The 19,601-nt window shown below is 36.5% G+C and overlaps 1 protein-coding gene across 8 annotated transcripts in view; it reads left to right on the top strand.

Moving 5' to 3' along the window:
• FARS2 (phenylalanyl-tRNA synthetase 2, mitochondrial) overlaps positions 1-19,601 on the top strand; it is a 236,014-nt gene that overhangs the window by 7,380 nt on the left and 209,033 nt on the right. The window lies entirely within an intron of this gene.

Genomic DNA, 19,601 nt, shown 5'->3' with positions numbered 1-19,601 from the left:
AAGTGTTGATTTAGATGGGGATGCAGACCTATGAAGTGGAGCTGCCAGCTTTCCTATAGGGATGGGTTTACATTCTGCTGAAAGGTGGGAAAGAGGAATGGGGGAAGAAATACTTTGAAATACTGTTCTGGGAACATTTGTGAGAGTTCATCTCTCTGGAGATCTGAATTAAGTATCTCCTTGTTGTACAATTTCTGTGATTAGCTTTTTCAGGTGTGCTTTGTAGCCTGGTATTGGTTTTGACCAAGGTCAGGTTGTGGGGATTTTTGTTGTTGTTGTTTTATTTTGTTTGTTTGCTTGTTTGTTTTAACCTGGCAGTACACATGCTTTGTTTCCTTTAATTCATTTTTATGCAGTTGATTTTAATTTTTGTTTAACTTTTTCCTTTTTTGGAAATGATTCCTGGTGAAGTAGATGCACTGCATCTAAAACGGAGAAAACAGGTAAACAGAGCAAATTATCAGGTCCTCACACAGATTTAATAGTACTTTTATTTTTTTTTGTGTGTAAGTAGGATTTCTAAATTGGTTTGACTTTCATGAAAGTTTTCAAGACCTTCACTGAGAGTGTTCTTACTTTTGAGAGTGTTAGCATAATTTTTTAAATTGCTTTCTCACTTATTTTGACTGGGAACATAGCTTTTTTTCAACTTTTGTTTTGACTTTGATTTTATTATACTAATTACTTTCAGTGTGAAAATTGCATAGTGAATTACACCAAGTCTTCCTATGGGAAGAGTTTGTTGTAAAATGGACAGACATGGTATTGTAAGCGTAAAATTATCACATATTTAAAACGTAATTAAATAGAGGTAAGTTTTGTTGAGCTTAGTAAAGCTGCTTGCTTTTTATGTGGGCAGACTAACTTTGTCAAGTTTTATGAAAGAATGTTGTTCTAAACAGATAGAGAGATGTTGCTTGATAGAGGTTAGCTTTTTCTGTTTCCTTTCTGTCCCTCTTCCTCCCTGCACAGATTGTGGTTCTTATTCCACCCTCCACTTCCATTCGCAATGTGTCTTATTTTTACACTACCATTTTATTGCTGTTCTGTTGTGGCAAGTTATATTCTTAATATAGTATTCATTCTACAAACAGAAACTGTGCTGGATAGACTTGAACTAAGTATGTGGGAACACCATGTTTATTCTAGTTACTTTGTCAGACTTCCCGAGTTGTTATTTAAAGGATTCATTTTTTAATAAACTTAATTTAAGAGATATTGAAGATTCTACCAAATCCTATTTTGTCACCTGATACTAGGAGTTCATTTGACCCAAGTGTCCCCTGTGGTCTCAGTCTTGACCCTGAGTGGCAGACCCTGCTGGGCCTGTGTGGAACACGATCTTTCAGCATGTGGCAGACTGCAATTCTACAGATGATTTTAAAGAAAAAAAATCGAAACAATTATTTTCTTTTAATTTTGATTCTCTCAGTATGTAACAGATGTGGCATTAACTGAAGATTGTTTTGTCATGTGTTACCTTGAGCTATAACAACATCTTATTCTTCATTAATAATAAAAACTTGATTCTTTTATGCTGTTATTTTCTTTAGTTCCCTGACTTGCATATCTTCTTCCACCTAGTCAGTGTGTATATCTTGGCTCGGAATGCAAGATGAGAGGGTATTGCCTTTGTTATTTAAAAACTGGATGGAGCATCCATCCACTTCTGTGCATAGTCTTAAATGTATATACTTTTATATATATGTATATATATACTTCTGTGCCATAGTCTGAGATGTGCATTCTGAGCTCTGTCTTCAGTTTTCTTTCACTGAAGCTTGTTCTGGAGGGAAGCGTGACTTGCATGTGTGTGGTGTCACATAAGGGTTCTCTGACATAATTGAAATACGTGGCTTTCTCAAGGCCTTTCGGACAAAGAATTTCTTTTGTTCGTTGTGCTGGGCTTTGTGTAGAGTAAGTATATCAGTATTAGCAAGCCTTATAGGAGATGTTAGCTGGGAACATTACAGTTGTTGAAGCATGAAGGTGCTTGGAAGTCCATTATCCTAGGGAGCTGTGAGCCATGGACTCAAGTATTTCCTATTTTCTAGCATTAGTGACAAAGAAAGAAGTTAGCAATACTAGTCTTGTTCTTTTTAGTGTTATACTTTCAAACCTTTTTTTTTAATCTGGTGATAGTGGGACTGCATGGAGACAATTTAAATCTGTGTTTTAAGTCATGCTTGCCTTACTTTCCTTGTTACAGAATATTTTGGAACTAGTTCTTCTTTAACAAGTTATTGGAGATGTCAGCACCTCTGAGATGCTGTAAAGGCAGTTGTGTTCAGATGTAATCAAATACAGTGTTACGAGGTAGGTCTGCCTGAATACATGTGAATTAATCCTGGCTGTAAACTTTTAACAAAACCAGAGCACAATTGTATCAGGAAATTGGAACAGATTGAGCAAATGCATTTTAAAATTTGACTTATATTTGTTTGAATAGGCAGAACTTTAAATTTAGGGGGCTTAAATTTATCATGAATATTTATAACTAGCATTGTTTATAATTCAGTATCAGTTGTTGCAGTTGAAGTATTTTTAAGGAAAATACTACTTTTTTTACCCTTAGGCTTTAAACATAATTAATGCATTTATTAGGCGTAGTCACAGAAGATGTTTCATAATATAAGTAGAATATTTGCACATCAGGTTTACTGTCTTTTGGTAACCCATATGCACTCATAACTGTAGAATATGCAAAGTATAATTTTTAAGGTGGTTAATGGAGGTTGGCTAGGCAGTTAATTCTTTTGTGTCTTCTTGGGTACACTTGTCCTTAAAAGAGTGAAATAAGTCTTCATCTTGCAGCTCAGCAGTTTGTTGGAAGACTGAGGAGGCAGTACACAGGCTTGACAGTCATATGGGATTTAGAAGAAATACATTATCCATTCACCTATGGTAAATTTTAGTGCTGGAATCAAGGAAATAACAGCAGAGTAGTAAAAAAATAAATATGTAAATAGAGTAAGTAAGTTTTCTGAAAAGACCAGGGTAAAGGAAAGCAAACTGAAAATGTTTAGCAGTGCAATCTTCATTTGTGTTTCACCTTCTGAAAATTGTATTGCTGTGAGACCAACTGTATTGAGACACATACTATGATTGTGTGAGATTTGCTGGCAGAGCTGTTGTATTGTTTGCAAATTTTGCTGTTCATGAGAGTCCAGCATTTTGTGTAGGTTAAATGGGTTGGAATGAACTGTGTCGTTTAGAAACTGATGTGGTGGTTTTTTTTTTTCCTTTTACAACATGCAAGTCAGTACTGCACTCTGTGTAGGCTAGCTGCTTTTCCCTATACTTTTGTTTTATTTTTTTTCATGCTTTATTTGTGTTTGCAACACATGTGATTTGGGATCAAATGTAAATGATGATACAGAGTTTCTAAACAAATTTTGTTTGTTGTGACATAGTACGTATTTGCAATTCTAGCTTAAGACTTTGGGTAGTAGTTCTTGAGAGATGAAGGTGTCTTCTGCTTCTAGACTATGGTAACAGTAAGGAAAAACAACAGCCTAAGTCACTAGCACATAAATGGGAGAATAAAAAAAATCTGGTTGTTGATTTCTGTTTCACTCACTCAACAGAAAAGAGCTTCAGTGATAGGGAATTGTACAAAACCAGTAAAGGTTTTCACATTATCTAAGAAGTGTTACAGCAAACAGAATTTACTTCTTAGTAGGTCCCATTTAACATTTCAAAGGTAGTGGGCTCTTATTAAGGAGAATGAGCTGCTAGCAGTGTTTTAAAGTATAAGAAAGTATCTCTTTTTCTCTCAAGAGCAGTTATTAGCACATGGGTAAATTTATAGGACTCCATTTTTACTCATTGTACCTTAAACTCTAACTCTGTTATTTTGCAACTATGGTGTACTCAAGCAAGGGCTGAGTTTAAGAACCATTTTTTATATGTCTGGACCCAGTAAAAAAGACCTGGTAACATTGTTTTTAATTGGATGCCTAAAAGTGGCTCTGCAGAAAACTTCTCTGGAAAAGCAAAACAGAAGAAAGAGGGTAGGGATTTCAGTCATCCTTTTCTGACATCTCTCTCTTTACATCCTTTCATCTCACAGAGGGGTTGAGAGAGAAGGGGCAAGCATACTGGGAGATCATTTCACATTCCAGTTCAGGATTTTAGGTCTCCATGAGAGATGATTTTGCATTGCATGGGAATAAAATCCTGCAGCTCTGACTCCCTGGTCATTAGGTTCCCAGTGGCACAGCAGAGTTCTCCAGGGCTTCTGAGTAGGTACAGCAAAGGAGACCTGAGGTGTGATAATAAAAGTTGTAGGACCATTCCCTTTCCATTGGTTTTAGTGTGTTTCTCCAACATGAAGTAGAAGGAGGTGATGATTTAAAAAAAAAAGCCTTTTCCAACAAGAAAGGCTCGAAATCTGTCTTAGAATAGGAAAGAGGTAAGGTGGCCAACTAGGCAGCACTGCATGCATAAATGTTATTGAAACTACGCCAAAACACCATTCTTTGTTTAAGCTTGTGTCCTTGTATAGATGAAATGGGAAGTTTCAGGCATTGACACTATTCTTCCTGTTGAAAGCTGACAACTTCAGTTTTCATTTAACTGGCTTGATTCTTGAACAGGAAAGGTTTTTTTTATTATTATTATTTAATTTCCTATGTGATACTCATTGCATTTGAGACATTATGCGGTGGCTATTAAAAGTGATGCATATATTGAATTCCTAAATAAAGATTTTAGACCAGCTCCTTCCCAGCTCTGTTTTAAAGGAATGAGAGCCTTTAGGCTGATCTGAAAGGACATTTGCTGAAACCATGGCTACAAAGCACCTGGACAGCACTGGGAGATGAGTTTTGAGATGGTAAAATTAAATTATCATTTTTAATACAAACATTTAGTGAAAAAGAGAATGTGAAAAAACATTGTTAATCAGAATAGAAGCAAAGGCTATTCAGATAGGTTTCATAAATGTAATGTCCAGTTTACTGAAGTTGTTTGGCAGTTGTGACATTGCATTTGAAATGTGACTAGAAATAGATTATTAATCTGAGCACTGATTTGTTTTTTTGTTTTTTTTTTTTTTGCTTTAGATGACATTAATTTGTCTTTCTGTTAATCTTAGAAAGCCCTATAAATTTAGTGCCCTATTTCTAGTACATTGGACTGACATTTTACATGCTCTGATATGGCAATATATTGTTGCAGGGGTGAATAGTGGGACACACAAATCAACTTATAATGAGGGTAAACTTGTGTATGAAAGAAGTAGTTGAAATCTTTTTAAAGCTATTGATATAACAGTAATATTAGTAGTCAGTTTTCCTTCCTAACCCGGAGTAGCCTCTAATACAGCTTCATGGAAAAGATTACTTAATTTTATGCAATGTAGTCAACTGTCAAATAATTAATTTAAAATTCAGATCTGAGGGGAAATAGAAAATCACAAAATCTGCAGACTCATATGGAGCCCTCTTCACTTTCACACTGTTGGAGTGCTTTTTGATAAAGAAGAAAGAGGATGGAGTAGCAGCTAGATGTCTGGAACTGATCCACAGTTCATTGAATTAAATTGAAATTTTTTTCATTAACTTTGATCATCCTTGGATTGAACTGGTATGAATATGATTTAATTAGTAGTAAGCTCAGGAAATGCTGGGATGTTGGCTTTTCTAGTTCCTTACCTACTGAGATAGTAATTACATAAACCAATATATTTATTTGTGTGTCTAAGATATGGAAAGTACAGAATGGGCTTTCCTAGTGGTGGACCTCCATTTTAAAGAGACATTTTATGGTAAACCTCTTTTTCTTTCTTGCTAATGATAAGATTGAATCTGATCATCTCTCATTACACATAAAACAGATCTATTTCTATGTCATTGAAAATACTTTTATGCTAGAAAAGGGAGCAAATTGTAACTTTATTGTATGTCTAATTTTAAAATACATTAACCTCCCCATGTTATATTTAACATTAAGGGTTAAAAATGCAAATTTTTGATAGGTTCTCTTTGCCTCAGAGCAATAAGGAGGTTCTCTAATATCATACGTTTAATTATCCAATAGAGTATGTTTTTATCATGGATCACATTGAAGGTATCTCTATTAATGCTGTCTTTTATTTTATTTTAAATTATGTAAAGCAGTGCAGCTTCATGTTGGGATACCTTTACATTTATGCAAGTTTGAGAAGCAGCCACAGAAAACTCTGCTAGGGGAAGTTTGTAGGCATAGCTGCTGGACAGTCATAGTTCAGAATGGCTGAATTTCTCATCTGAAGCATTTGAAATATTTTTACCCTGAACCAGATTTCTATCACCTTATTTGTTCCTGTATTATTTGTCATTAGGTGAGCTGCCCCAGTGCCTTTTCTGGGTCAGGTGGTGAAGTTAAGGAACTGCTTGGGGCAAGGAAGGGGTGGTGGGAGTCGGCTGTGGGTGTTGACCCTGGACACGGAGATTCCATGTAGATGTGTCCTGTTTGCTTTGGCAGACCCTGTTGTGAGTCTGAATGATTTACATCTAAAAGTTTATGAAAGCTTCTTGTGTGTTAGTAGCATAAATAGGAATAGTAGGTATAAAAATCAAGGGAGAAAGGCTTATAAGCCTACCACCACACTTTCTCAGTTTATCAGCTGTGTAACTAGCCATAAATCTGTCACTTGGGTTTGCTTATAGTTTTGGTAGTTTGCACCCAGTTTTTAGAGCAATAAATAAGATTTCTCTAAGGTATCAGTTACATAGCTGTCAGTGAGACCTAACCTGAAAAAATTATGTCTGTGTCAAAAAATATTAAAAGGAGCCTTGATTTGTTTTCTCAAGGGCATTTAAGAGTTACTGAAGCAACATTAAATGCTATACCAACAAGATGCTGAGATTTTAGGTGGTATTTTCTCTACTGCTTTACAGGAAAACATTTTGTAGCAACTGCAACGTAACACAGAACATAGGCACCTTTTGAGGCAGACATTACCTTTTCAAATAAGCATGACCGATGCTTAGGCCATGCTGATGTGTTATTGTGTATCATCTGCAATGATTTTGGAGTGTATTACAGAATTATTTGTATGCTTGAGGGAGTGATCCAGAGAACAGAAAAGGAATTAAGTAGGTGATCTAAGTATTTATTTGTTTTATATGTTTCTAGCTGCTGATTGATGAGCTTATAATGCTACTGCTGCATTTGCAATTGAGAAGGGATGTTGGTAAGCAAATGATTTTTCTCACTTGCCTTTGTTTCTCTAAAAATGAGTAATTCCTTTTAGAAGGAGAACAATATTTTTGAGGTACAAATCTGAGAAACAGGTGAATGAAAATATATACACAGTCTACTTTTTTGGTGTCAAACATAATTAAAAGAAGAAAAGTATTGTTTAATATATTACCTAATGTATTGTGAAGCAAGACATCCTGTTTTGCTTGTTGTATATGTTGATACAAGTTGGGAAAACTTTTCTTACTGTGTCACAAACCTTCTGTTTGATGACTGCCACATGAATTTCTAGGATATAATTTAAAAAATTCTAGAATATAATTAAAAAGAGGTTGTCTGACCTCTACTGATTAGGAATTCGGATTAGGTTTCTTGTGCTTGAATATGTCAGTTCATCAACTTCTCTGGCTCTGAAATAGCTTATTGTTCCAGTGTGTTTTTCTGTGTGTGTTGTTTTCTGTGTGTTTCTACTGTTTCAAAAACACCGTCATCACTGCTGTCATACCTCCCAATACTTTTGAAAAAGCAGACCCTTAAAAAGCAATGACTCTCTGTCTTCTGCCCAGGATCACCCATATTGAAATGTGCAGTTTGTGTTGCACAGCCCTCTCTGCACGTATAGTTTGATTCTACAAAGTATCTCCAGCAATCCCTGCTCATCTACAGTGAAATGCAGCGGCAGCTTGTTTCAGATTTCTGGTTGTTAATCAATCTGTTCACACTTAAATGTGTTGCAGCCCAGTCAAAGCAGGGAGTATCCTGGACGAATGATATGAAAGAAGTGAAGTGGATGTACGTAAGTGTAATCTGCCCCCAGAGTGGCAGATTGCTTTAGCAGTGACCTTTATCGGTGAGAATAGACTAAAGTTGTATCATTTCTGAAAACCAGAGTGCTACTTCCACTTAGGCTGTTGCTGGGTGCTATATTTTGCATCACTTTTTGAAGACACTGTTATGTTGAGTTTAATACTTTTCTTAAAAATTCCAGGTTTTAAGCATAAAGGCCTAAGGAAATTATGTCTGCAAGATGGTACTTGTGCCTCTGCTGTAAGCCCTCTTTTTTCCACTTCAGTTAAATTTCACACAGAATGTCTGGGTCACTAGAGACAGCAAGGTACAGGTTGTGTATGAGAATAAAGGGCTTAATGAAGGAGAGAAACCCTATAAATTCCTCAGCCAAAGTAGAGGTAGCTGGATGAATTTGTTCCTTACCACTGAATCTGCAAACTAACTTTGCCTCCAAACACAGAGGAAATAAACTTTTGCTGGTTCTGCTACTTGCAAAGGAAAGCTTACTGTAAACCTGAGGATGAATTATGTTCTGTTAGCTGACACATCTTACTGAAGAGGAAAACAGAATTGTGCTATCTGAAATATTTTAAGAGAACTGAGAATGGATGCTTTAAGAAGTAGCGCTGCGTATGTTGTCTTTTAGACTTTTAGAAGAATAGTGTGTCTACAGGAGAGAGCTTGAGACAAATGATGCTGTATTTCACAGTCTCTGAGATGATTAGGGAATATTGGAATGTAATAGAAGTTATAATCAACTGTAAATGTAAACTGTTAGATTGCTGCAGAGGAAGGAGGCTGCTTAGACAATAAACCTTACAGTAACACATCTACTTTTTTAAAGCTGTCAGCGTGTTGCCATCATCTGGAAAAGTATACACAATAGCTCATCATAAACCCATCAATTTTTCTGCATTAATTAACATCTCCATTTGTGATATATGACATCTGAAATGAATTATTTTAAAATGAGAACTCTCCCAATTTTGTGGTGTGACATCCCCTTTTCCACAACTAAATTCTGAATTACAAATATTCTAGATGTTTTGAATGTAAATCCATAACTGTGAAAAATAATTTTTTAAAAGAGTTTGAGAAATCAGTTAGTATTTAACTTTTGTCGTGTTGGTAGCCAGATGCAAAAAGAAAAGAAAAGGTAGGACATTTATAGTACATAATGTACTACAGATCAGGCATAGATAAAGTAGATAGAAGTAAATAGTAAATGCAGTTTCTAAGACCTAAGAAGTGGATGTATAAGTTAGAGATTTCTTTTTGTGTGATTTGTGAACCTTTAATCTTTCCCAAGTTTTGCACATATAGTATCTGCCCATTTTCCCTTTTTGAAAACATCAGTTAGGCCAACTCTAGGTTTGCTTTTGTGTCTTAGCAAGCACTAGTTTTGTGTGGGTCTCTCTGTATGAAGAACTCATGGTGGGGAGAGCACTAAATCCAAATGAGCCATAATTAGGTTGCCCAGAGAAGTTGTGGGAACTCTTGCTGGAGGCTTTCAAAACCCAACTAGGCAAATCCCTGACCTAAAGCAGTGACCTGCTTTGGACAGGGTGTTGAACTAGGCCACCTTCAGTGGTCTCTTTGAACCGAAATTATTCTATGATCCTGTAGTTCTGTGAGGATTGCATTCATTTCTAAAGGAGATAGATCTGGGGATTATCTTTAAAAGTCATCCCTAAGCTTAGTTCTGGGACCATCCATCTCTTACTATCATTAGACTTTGCTTTCGTTATGGGCAGTTTTGCTCCTCAGTACATGGTATTTGCCATGAGAAGTTAGAAAATGGGAGATAGACCTTCACCATAACTGATGTGTTAATTCTCTGCAGGATTTGTAACTGAGATTTTAAGTAAGGTTGTGCATGTTGTGGGTGTCTTTGATGGGAAGGGGAATTCTAGTTGTTAGGTCATTGAGTTCTTTGTATCAGGATCACACTATCCTGGAGCTCATACTTCTTTCTGAGATGACTAAGTTGGAATTTCTGAACCAAAAGAGAGGGCTTATGCATCTTGAAAGCAAAGTTCAGCACAAACTCTTGTCCTTGTAATGCTCATTTGTTCAGCCCTGCAATTTTGCAAGGGTGTTTAAAACTTCATTTCTCCAATCTTCCATTAATACTGGGAAAGCTGCTCCTTTGTGGTGCCTGTCACCAGTGAGAGGTAAGCAGTAGTTAATTACCTAGTTTGAGAATTGGGTATCTGCTTTTCCCATTCCAGGGGAAATTACTGCAATTCCAAAATATGGTGGAGAAAAGCAGCTCTCACTATATCTTCTGTATCTGTCAAAGTTTTTTTGAGCTGTGAGAATATTCCAATCTATGCTTCAACAATTAGTAGAGTGGGCCATTTGGTGCAAATTTGATTGCTTGAGCATTATAGTACATGGAAAAATCCTCTATGGAACTTGAAGTGATTTAACAGATGAGGATGTATTTTGCAGTCTGCATTCTCCATGTGCACATATGCAGAAAACACACCAACACATGGCCTCACCACTGCAGCCAAATCATCTGCATTTTGGAGTTCATGCCTCAGGTGTGCATGGTCAAGCCAGAATCTGGACTTAGGTGACCTTGTACTGTTCCTGAAAGTATTAAAAGTACTTTGATTTTAAAAAGAATATTAGTGATTTCAAATTGAATTGGTTTCCATTCCTTGAAATATGAGGTGCTGTATAAAAAATAAAATAAAAAGCTAGTAGAATTTTTTGAGGCAAAGCATATATAGGTAATGTATTTACATTGTGAAATCATATCTTACTATACATCACTCTTAAAATGTAGTATCACTAGAACCAAAGATAGGCACCCATCAAACTGTACCCGTTCAGAGCATCACTGATGATACTATATAAAGATGTCATCACCAGATGTGAATATAAAATTCTTAGCAAAGTGTGGTTATACTTCCTACTGATGGTTGCTATTAGGGGTTCCCTTCTGATGACACATCTAGCACCTTCTGATATTTATAATCTGTGATTTGCATTTGGAACTAAGCTTTTACTCTCATAGCAAGACAGAGCATAAACAGAGAGAGATGTGAAGCAGCATTTCTGTAGAAAGCTGTTTGTGGTAATTCTTGAGGGTTCTCTGTTGATCCCAAAATAAATTTCTAGATACAAATATACCACAGCCTGGGGGATGAATGTGCACCAGCCACTGATGACTGCTGTGTAACGCAAATTGTGTCTTACAGTCATCATAATCCCTTCTTATATAAAGTAATAAATAAACATAAGTACTTTAAAAAAGCTGATTCTTAAATATTCAGGGCTAAAGGGTCTCAGCTGACCAAGGGTCTGCTGCTTCTTGCAACAAGAGAGCCCTCTGCCATTGCTTAGTAGTAACAGAGTATCTTACAAGTGGCATGAAAAACCTGAAAACCTCCTTTTATTGCCTTCTCTAGGTGCTACAGAAAAAAGGTGTTGTTGGGTTCTCTTTATGATTTCACTTTCTTTTTACTAGTTGCAAGAAAAAAACCACTCTTTTTATTTTGTCAATGAAATGCTGAGTGTTCCAAGATGAGATTACCTAAACAGAGGAATGCACAACCTTTACTACAACAAACAACTTTACCCAGATGACTTTTTTGCTGAAAATAATTAAGGATGTCTAGGTAGCTGAAAACTCTCATCTACTGTGCACCAAGAGCATCTGCTTTGTTTTGTGCATTTGTTTGCTTTGCTCATAGAAGTTTCTTAATCTTCCAAGACAGCCAGGAAAACCAGCAGAATTATTTAAGCAAAACTCCCCCTAGCATACTACAGTAAGGCCAAATAATTAGATTCACACCCTTAGAGTAGATACACAGCTTAAAATCAAAACCAAGCACTCTTGATTCAGCAGACACAAGTTGGTTTCTGGTATAATGTGACAAAGAACAAAGTCTGTTTCACCTGTCTGATAGTAGGCTGGTTGGACTTTGCCAGAGTTAGGACTGTTGTCCTAGAAAAACTCTGATGTTCCTGACCTAGAGTGGGAGCTGAAGTAACCTGGTGCCAGCATTGGCAAAGATTTCATGCATTTAATTTGTTCTTCCAGTGTGGCTAAAATAATTCCACTTTGTAGGTCCGTAGGAAGGAATCTTTTTAAGCAGGTAGCCATCATATTTTTAAAGCCATTTTTCCACAAATACCTGTGTTTGTCAGTAGAAAGAAGCCAAAATGAGTTTATTAAAAAGATTCAGTGGTACACAACAAAACTGAGATTTTATACTTATTGTGTTGTTGATTACCCATTGATAGCTCTGTTTGTATGAAAGTAAGACCATTTTCTAACGACTGGGCCTTCCGGCTCTGATTCAGATATTTAAATTAGAATGGATCGGTCTGCTGCTTGTACTTCTATAAGTTATGATTTCCAGAAGTGTCATTTTTATGGGTGGGCAAGTTAGCAAGTTTTATTTTCGGTGACCATTACTCAGTCTGGTAACCTGGGTGGAGAGGCAAGGGAAGAAAAGCTCTGCTTTTGCAATGTAATGAGCAGATACCAAATAATTCTGCATGCGTTCAAGAAAAAAGATCTGTTAAAGAAAGCTGGAACAATTTAAGGTCCTATGTGTAATAAAATTTCATGTCGAAGAGGAGTCATAAAAGATCAAAAGCTGAACTTGATTTCACTGAGACAAATAGAAATGTTTGTTCCTAGGGAGATTTTTGAGCCTAAATTCTACAATCCTGAAATACTTTCAAGTCTGGGTAGAGTAATCCTTACTAAGTAGCCGATTTTAAAAGAAATTTATTAAACTTAGTGGGGTTTTGCTGTTTTGGTTTTTTTTTTTAATGCAAGCTTTTAGCAAAGTGAAAGGTTTTCAAAGATTAAAGTTTAGGAATATATCTGGTTAGGTGATTAAAATTTCTTCTAAAATGTATTTCAGTGTTATGCATGCTAGAAGCAGGATGCTGTGCTCTGGGAGGTCCCCAGAAGACCATTATAAAGAGGATATGGAATGGTGTCAGTGGGCTGTGTAACTGTAGATCATTACAGGCATGCTTTTTTCTTATAATGAGTTTAATGCTTGATAAAATGAGAATGTATGTTGTATCTTTAAAGAATTTTTTTTACCATTCTCAAAGATATCAGGAGAAGGCTGTGGCACCAGCTGCCTCTGTTCATTCCTGTAGCATGGGTAAAATCTGTCTGCCGTGGCAATGTACCTTACTCATACGAAACACAGGTGTTTTAAAAATACGATGCAGTCAGCAAAAGGAGGGAATAGAAGGAATATTTTGCTACTAACATTGAATGATTAACATTATATAAGCTTTAAATTTTATCCTGGCTAATTTTTATAACAGAAATTAAAACTTAAGGATGTCCATTTTGCATTCAAATTTTCAGTGATTCAGGCTTTGCTTCAAGTGTTTCATAAAAATACTTATTTAAAAACCCCAAAGCAGCTGTTTTTGTTGGACTAGAAGGGGAATGTCATGTGGAAAATGCTAGAGTTAAAATCCTGTAACTTGACCTTGAAAGTTTATTTTCTTTGGTGGAAGGCTTTGTTCATTTGGATTTAAACTGAGCCTTCTGTTTGGTTTTGTATCTGAGAACTCCTGCTCTTATTATTTGAAAAAGCATGGGCCAGTTCACAGGTGAAAAAAATCACACTGGTGGGTTTTTATTACTTAACTGTATGTTCATGCTAAGGCAGGGAGTACAAAGCAGTGGAAGTAATGTGCATGGCTTTACTACTTGGTAAAGGCACTTGAGTCTGTAGGAACCAGTGCAGTATCTGCTGGCTTCATTTTGGTGAAGTGCTGTTTGGAAGTTTTTAAAACTCTGTTGTATGACCTATGATGAAACTCTGACGCCATGTGTACAGACATTTACGGAACTCTGGCCTGTGTGGTACGTTTGCTCACATTTTGTGATTTCTGTCACCTCAGAAGTGCTTTCTGTTGCATTCTCTTTTCCCTTCATATGTTTGTACATACATCTTTTAATTCTGTCATATTTTTTCCATATGAAAGTCAAAATTTAATGCAAAAACATTTATGCAAAACATTTGCAGAGATGGTGGTAGCTGTATACAGGCTGTATACAGTGTCTGTCCTGTTCTGGATAATCTTGTGTGAATCCAGACAGTTTTATGTGAGCAAAACATCTTTTTCTCTATATCAAAACTTGCTTTCATTTCTATCTCATCCTCAGTTTCTACATTCAGAGATCTTTCTGCCAAGCCTACATATCTGTGAAACTTTCTTACCAAACTTTCATCCTCTCCAACAGAGTTGCTTATGTTGAGTTGGTAGAATTGAAGATATGAAACAGACATGGGTATTTTCCAGCTGTGTATGTCATCTATGAAAAATAAATACACCACTGAATCAAAAGTCCAGCTTGGAAGTGTCTCAGTTTTAGCAAGTTCAAATTTCTGTTTCATACTCCTACGCCTTCATTACATAAGCAGTGGTTGGAGTTGATAAAGGTTATGCTAAAGAAGAGGCATTTTGCTTTCAGACTCATGAAGGCAAACCCATCTGCCTGCTTTAGTCTTCTCTTCCATGCCATTTCTTTTTGTAACAGTACATCAGGAGACCTGAGCATTCCTCATTTTACCTGCAGCCATGTGTGACCTCCTTTCTCAATCTACACTTAGAGTCAGCAGAATGGTTACTCTTTGCCATTTGGGGACCAGCAGAGGAGGTAAACTGATCTTGTACCATGGTCCTTGAAGTTCTTTTTGAATGGAGATACTTTCTGCTGCTGTTACCTTCAGAGGAGTACTGACTTTCCAGACTTTGAAGTGCCCTCTCATTTAGCATTTTGCTATCGGTCCATTCAGTTGGTCAGAGGTATCTTTCTAAAGACATTTTGAAAGCAGTGGTAATTGCAGAGCTTTCGCTTATGTGAAAGGAGATTATTGGAGGTTTCTGTTTTCATGAATTCTTACAGCTACTGACTTGCCCTGTGCTTCCAAAGGTCATCTTAAAGCATTATTGTGTTCTCAGTAAATAGTTGTTAAGCCGTATAAGACCCAAATAAATATTTTAAACAAACAGTTCTGCTGAAAACATGTGAGTAGTGCTGAGGGAATTATATTCTTTTGTATTTTTTCTAGTAAAGGTTATTTATTAGGGTGAGCAGATGGGTACTATTCATTTTTGGCATTCATTGATAAGCCTGCTACCTCTCCAGGTGGCTCTACAAAAATGATAACACTGTGGCACTGCTCCCATTTTATTTTTATTTCTCTCAGGCTAGTTAGTCACCTGCCTCTGTTCTCCTCATTTAGAGCCATCTGCTGGATTTTTTTGTTTCTGTTCTTTTGATTGTTCTCTGTTCTAAAGTCACTGAGGGATCTCCAATAGGGGCTGATGCAAAGTCTTTGTATGCCTGCTGAGTGTTGGACTCACGGATATCTTCTTTTTGTCATCTTCCCTGTAGCCAGCTTGCAAGTGTTATTTTCCCCAGCCTGTCCTTATGAAGTAATCCATGCAACATTGAGTTATTAGTGGACTGTTTTACCACTTTGATGGTTAATATAGGGGTTCTCTTACTTTTTTCAGGTGAAATACTAAGAGAATGAAGAACTGTTGAGAATCCATCCTCTGTTGTATTTGTTATCATGAGAGAGCAGAACATAAATTTGGCACACAGGAGTTGGACTTGATGGTCCTGATGGATCCCTTCCAACTCAGCAGACTCTGATTCAAAGTGATTAAAACAAAAACTTTATTAAACTACATTTTAAGAAGTTTAATTAAGAATTTATTTCCTTTCTGAAGAGGCAAGATAGGCAACGTGCTTCTAAAATAGAAAACCTTTTATTGTGAGTATGCGAGGTTGTCTAGACTGCGTTTAGACCTAACTGCATGGGACTGACCCACACCTATCATCAGCATGCATTTAAAATGTATCACCTGGTTGGATTTGAGAATGGATCAACAAAAGCCTGTACTTGATACCATGTGAAACATCTTCTGTGGCTGAAGGGCCAGGTCACAGTTGCACAGCTCAGTTTCCCTGTGCCTTCCTACTCTTCTTTCCATCTTCCTTGCGACCTCATCCTTGCTTCCAAGAGAGCTCAGCTTCCCCATCCCTTTGGAGAGCCAGTACTATGTTATTGGACTCTGTTACCAGGTTTCTGTTTGTGGTCACGAATTTTGTTCTCTAATATGTTATTAAGATTGATACAGGCAATACTGGAAGAAAGGTGAATACAGACGAACATACACCTAAACTTTAAATGTTTAATTGTATAATGTGTGTGGCCACAGATATAGGAAAAGCTGAGAAATCTGATCATCTTGAACTCAGAATTACTTATTTGTTACATGCTAGTTATTATGATTGTTGTATTATGTTGCTTCTTGAAGTTAAATTGTGCTGATATAGCAGTATATATACTATATGTTGTATAGTATATAGTTTGAGTTTTAGTTCCAACTCTGCTTCCCTGAATATTTTTACTAGAAAACAATATAAATGTTTTTCCTTGCAGACATGTGGGATGCCCTTCTCTTTTCCCCTCCAGGCATTGTACTGTAAGCACATTCTTTTGCAGCTCTTGCTCTCAGGTGAATTTTACATTGAATATTGAACTTTATACTGAACACTACCAGATCTTTCTCGACTTGCCCCTACTCTTTCTCTTCCTCCTCCTATTAGTTTTAATGTAGTTTGTTATATGTAGCTGTTGAAAGAGTTTCTCTTGTCCTCAGCCATTTAGTTAAGGAAATGCTTGAACATCCCATTATCCTCATTATGGTTACTGCATTATTTTTTCATTACCTATCCTTATATCCATTCTTGGTCTCCTGTTTTAAAAAATAGACATTGTCACTGATATAGAAAGAACAGAGATAAATGACAGATGACAGATTTGAGGAGCTAAAGAGCGAAGTTCTATGTATTAGTTTTTTTGGTGGTGGTAAGTTTATTTTATAGTTTATTTTTTTCTGAGTGGTAGTGTAATATCTATTCTGGGATTTATTCTAGTAATAGATTATAGTAATCTGTTCAATCAGAGTGATTTGAGGTCCCTGAGAACAGATGTGATCCTCAGGAATAAAGCTACTGGATAATCAAGAGTGAAATATATAGATATTTACATAATACTACATTTTTACAGGTTTTACTGGGTTCTTGCAACTTTTCTGCATCCCAGTTTGCCTCTTGGAAATTGCATATTTTGTCCGTGGCTTTGAACTGTTGGTAACTGTTCTTTTTCTCTACATGATTATTCTGGTTGATGACTGCATTTCTGTAATATTGAGCTTTAAACTACAGTAAACAGACTGAAGTGATGATAGCAGTAGTTTGTCATTTGGGATGGAGAACCATGTCAACATAGTTGAATTTAGTTTGACCACAGTGATTCCCCTCCCCACTTTAAATGTCAGTTCAAAAAAATGATGTTTTCAGGAAGATTTTCTATACACAAGGGAATCATCCTAGGTATCTGGATTTTAGCACTGATGATCTGGACCAGTGATCAGAGATGTGTATTCCACTTGTGTCAGCGAGATCTGCTTGTGGGAGAACTTATATATGTTTTCATCACTGGAGTCCATATTGTTCTTATTTCAGTGTAAGTCACCCACCACAATTTTGAAGTATGATATGGAAAGGTTTGGAGCCACTTTCTGTGGTTCTCCACTAACCTGTGAACTGAGACACAGTCGAGTGACAGAATGTCTTGGTAACGAACAATCCGTTTTAATGCAAAAAACCTCTAAATGAATGTGACAACTGAGGACTTTGTGTCTTTCTTCCCACTTCATTTCTTGCAATTCATTCTCTATTCCAACTTTAGAGAAACCTGCCTAGTGGGTATAAAAAGGCCATCTTTTGGAAGAAGATCTAAAGTGTAGACCCCAAAGTAATCATTGGTAACAGGTATATCCCTTCCACTTTAAATCACAGTACAAATGGGCTATTATCTAAAGCAAGATGTATATAATGAATTATTTCCCCAAATCAAGCTGACATATGTAGCTAATTACACTGAGACATTCCTACATTCGTTTATTTAACAATGTAGAAATAAAGTGTTTTAAGACAGTAGTAAAACAATATGGTCAAAGTGGAGGTGTTGACCCAAATGCTTTGTGAGTGTACATTTTTAACAGGTTTTGTGATGAAATTTACTCCTGTGCCTTATTCGAGGCAAAGGAGCCTGTCAAATTGAGGAAAATTTGAAAGAGAGAGATTGTCAGTTGTAGATTTCCCTCACTGATGTTGCCTATCTTTATTTAGGTATAGTGTTCCCCTTTACTGCTGGTCTTCTGCTTTATGCTTTTTTAAGCATCTGGACTCAATCCTACTGTCAGTTAAACAAGTGCAGCTACGTGAAGCTTCTGACCCATAGGTCAGTGCTCTGTCTCACAATGAGCTCAGATACCATCACGTAATGAAGAAATTCAGCGTGGTGGAGGGGGGATGGCATGGTAGCGTGGGAAATCTTTGCATAAGACTCATGTCTTTTTGAAAAGGAGAGATGAAAACAATAAATAAATAAACAAATACATAAATAAATGGGTACTAAATATTTTAGAACTTCACCCTGCTTGGCAATTCACCTTAAAGAAGGTCATTAGAGATGAGGTTAGCAGAGGGAAAATGCTTGTAAACCCTCAGTTCTACAGGTCCTTAAAATACATGTTTTTCTCCTCCTTGTTTTTAATATAAAATAGCAAAGTTCAACTATTAGTGATGTGCAAGTAGGAGGGAGCTTTATATTATCTAGATTGACAGAATGAGTGGGATGATCAGAGGGATTTCATCTATTCTTTCCAGTAACTTCTGTCTAGGGCCAGGCATAACTTGCAGAGATGTGTTCAGTCTACGTGTAAATAATTCAGTAATGGAATTCATGTCACCTGTGCTTCCAGGTAATTTTAAAGAAAAAGAAAAGTTGAAGGGTAGTGTTCCTCAGATAGCTAAAGAAAAGCATAAATGAGTAACAGCTTGTAATAAAATCCATATATATATATAATTTGTGTGTGTGTGTATGCACATGTATACACACACATGTAAATAGCACAGACATGAATGATTACCAGCTGCAGCAAATGTGTTACCAGCTTCTGGGTAGTATCTGTCCAAAATTAAGGCCTGTTAATAGACAGGGGAAAATTTCTACTTCAACCCTATTGTCTACTCCAACTTTACCCAAACTAGTGATTTTCTTTTCCAGATCTGTCCCTTTCCACTGTAGGTGTGCTTTGGGTTTTTCTCACCTTCTTTCCTCAGAGATGTTGAAAGGGATCAGAGTGTTCTCATATATTCAAACCAAGATTACAAACCATATATGTGCTTCATTTGCAAGAAACGTAAACATAATTTAATTGTGCTTCCTATTGTCAGAGCTTACTCTTTAATTCATGTGTGGTAAAGCCAATAAAATGAGACACTGACAGTTTCAAAACATGATTTATTTTTCTGTGTTTATAAACAAAGTCTTTTTCTTGGTGGCTGTATTTGCCAGCCACTATTGTTGTTCTAGGCTTGGAAAATTACAGATTTACATTTCTAAGCTTATTCCATGAGGAAAGTATGTTTATAAAATGAAAGCTTGGTTTCTGCTCTCATCTCCCATTCCAGAAGTTGGAGGTGTTAAGTACAATGCCCAGTGATATGAGATGCTCAATAAAAATGTGATAAT

The sequence above is a fragment of the Coloeus monedula genome (assembly GCF_965178545.1).
Source record: "Coloeus monedula genome assembly, chromosome: 1".
Classification (NCBI taxonomy): domain Eukaryota; kingdom Metazoa; phylum Chordata; class Aves; order Passeriformes; family Corvidae; genus Coloeus; species Coloeus monedula.
This window is presented reverse-complemented; position numbering and strand designations above follow the sequence as displayed.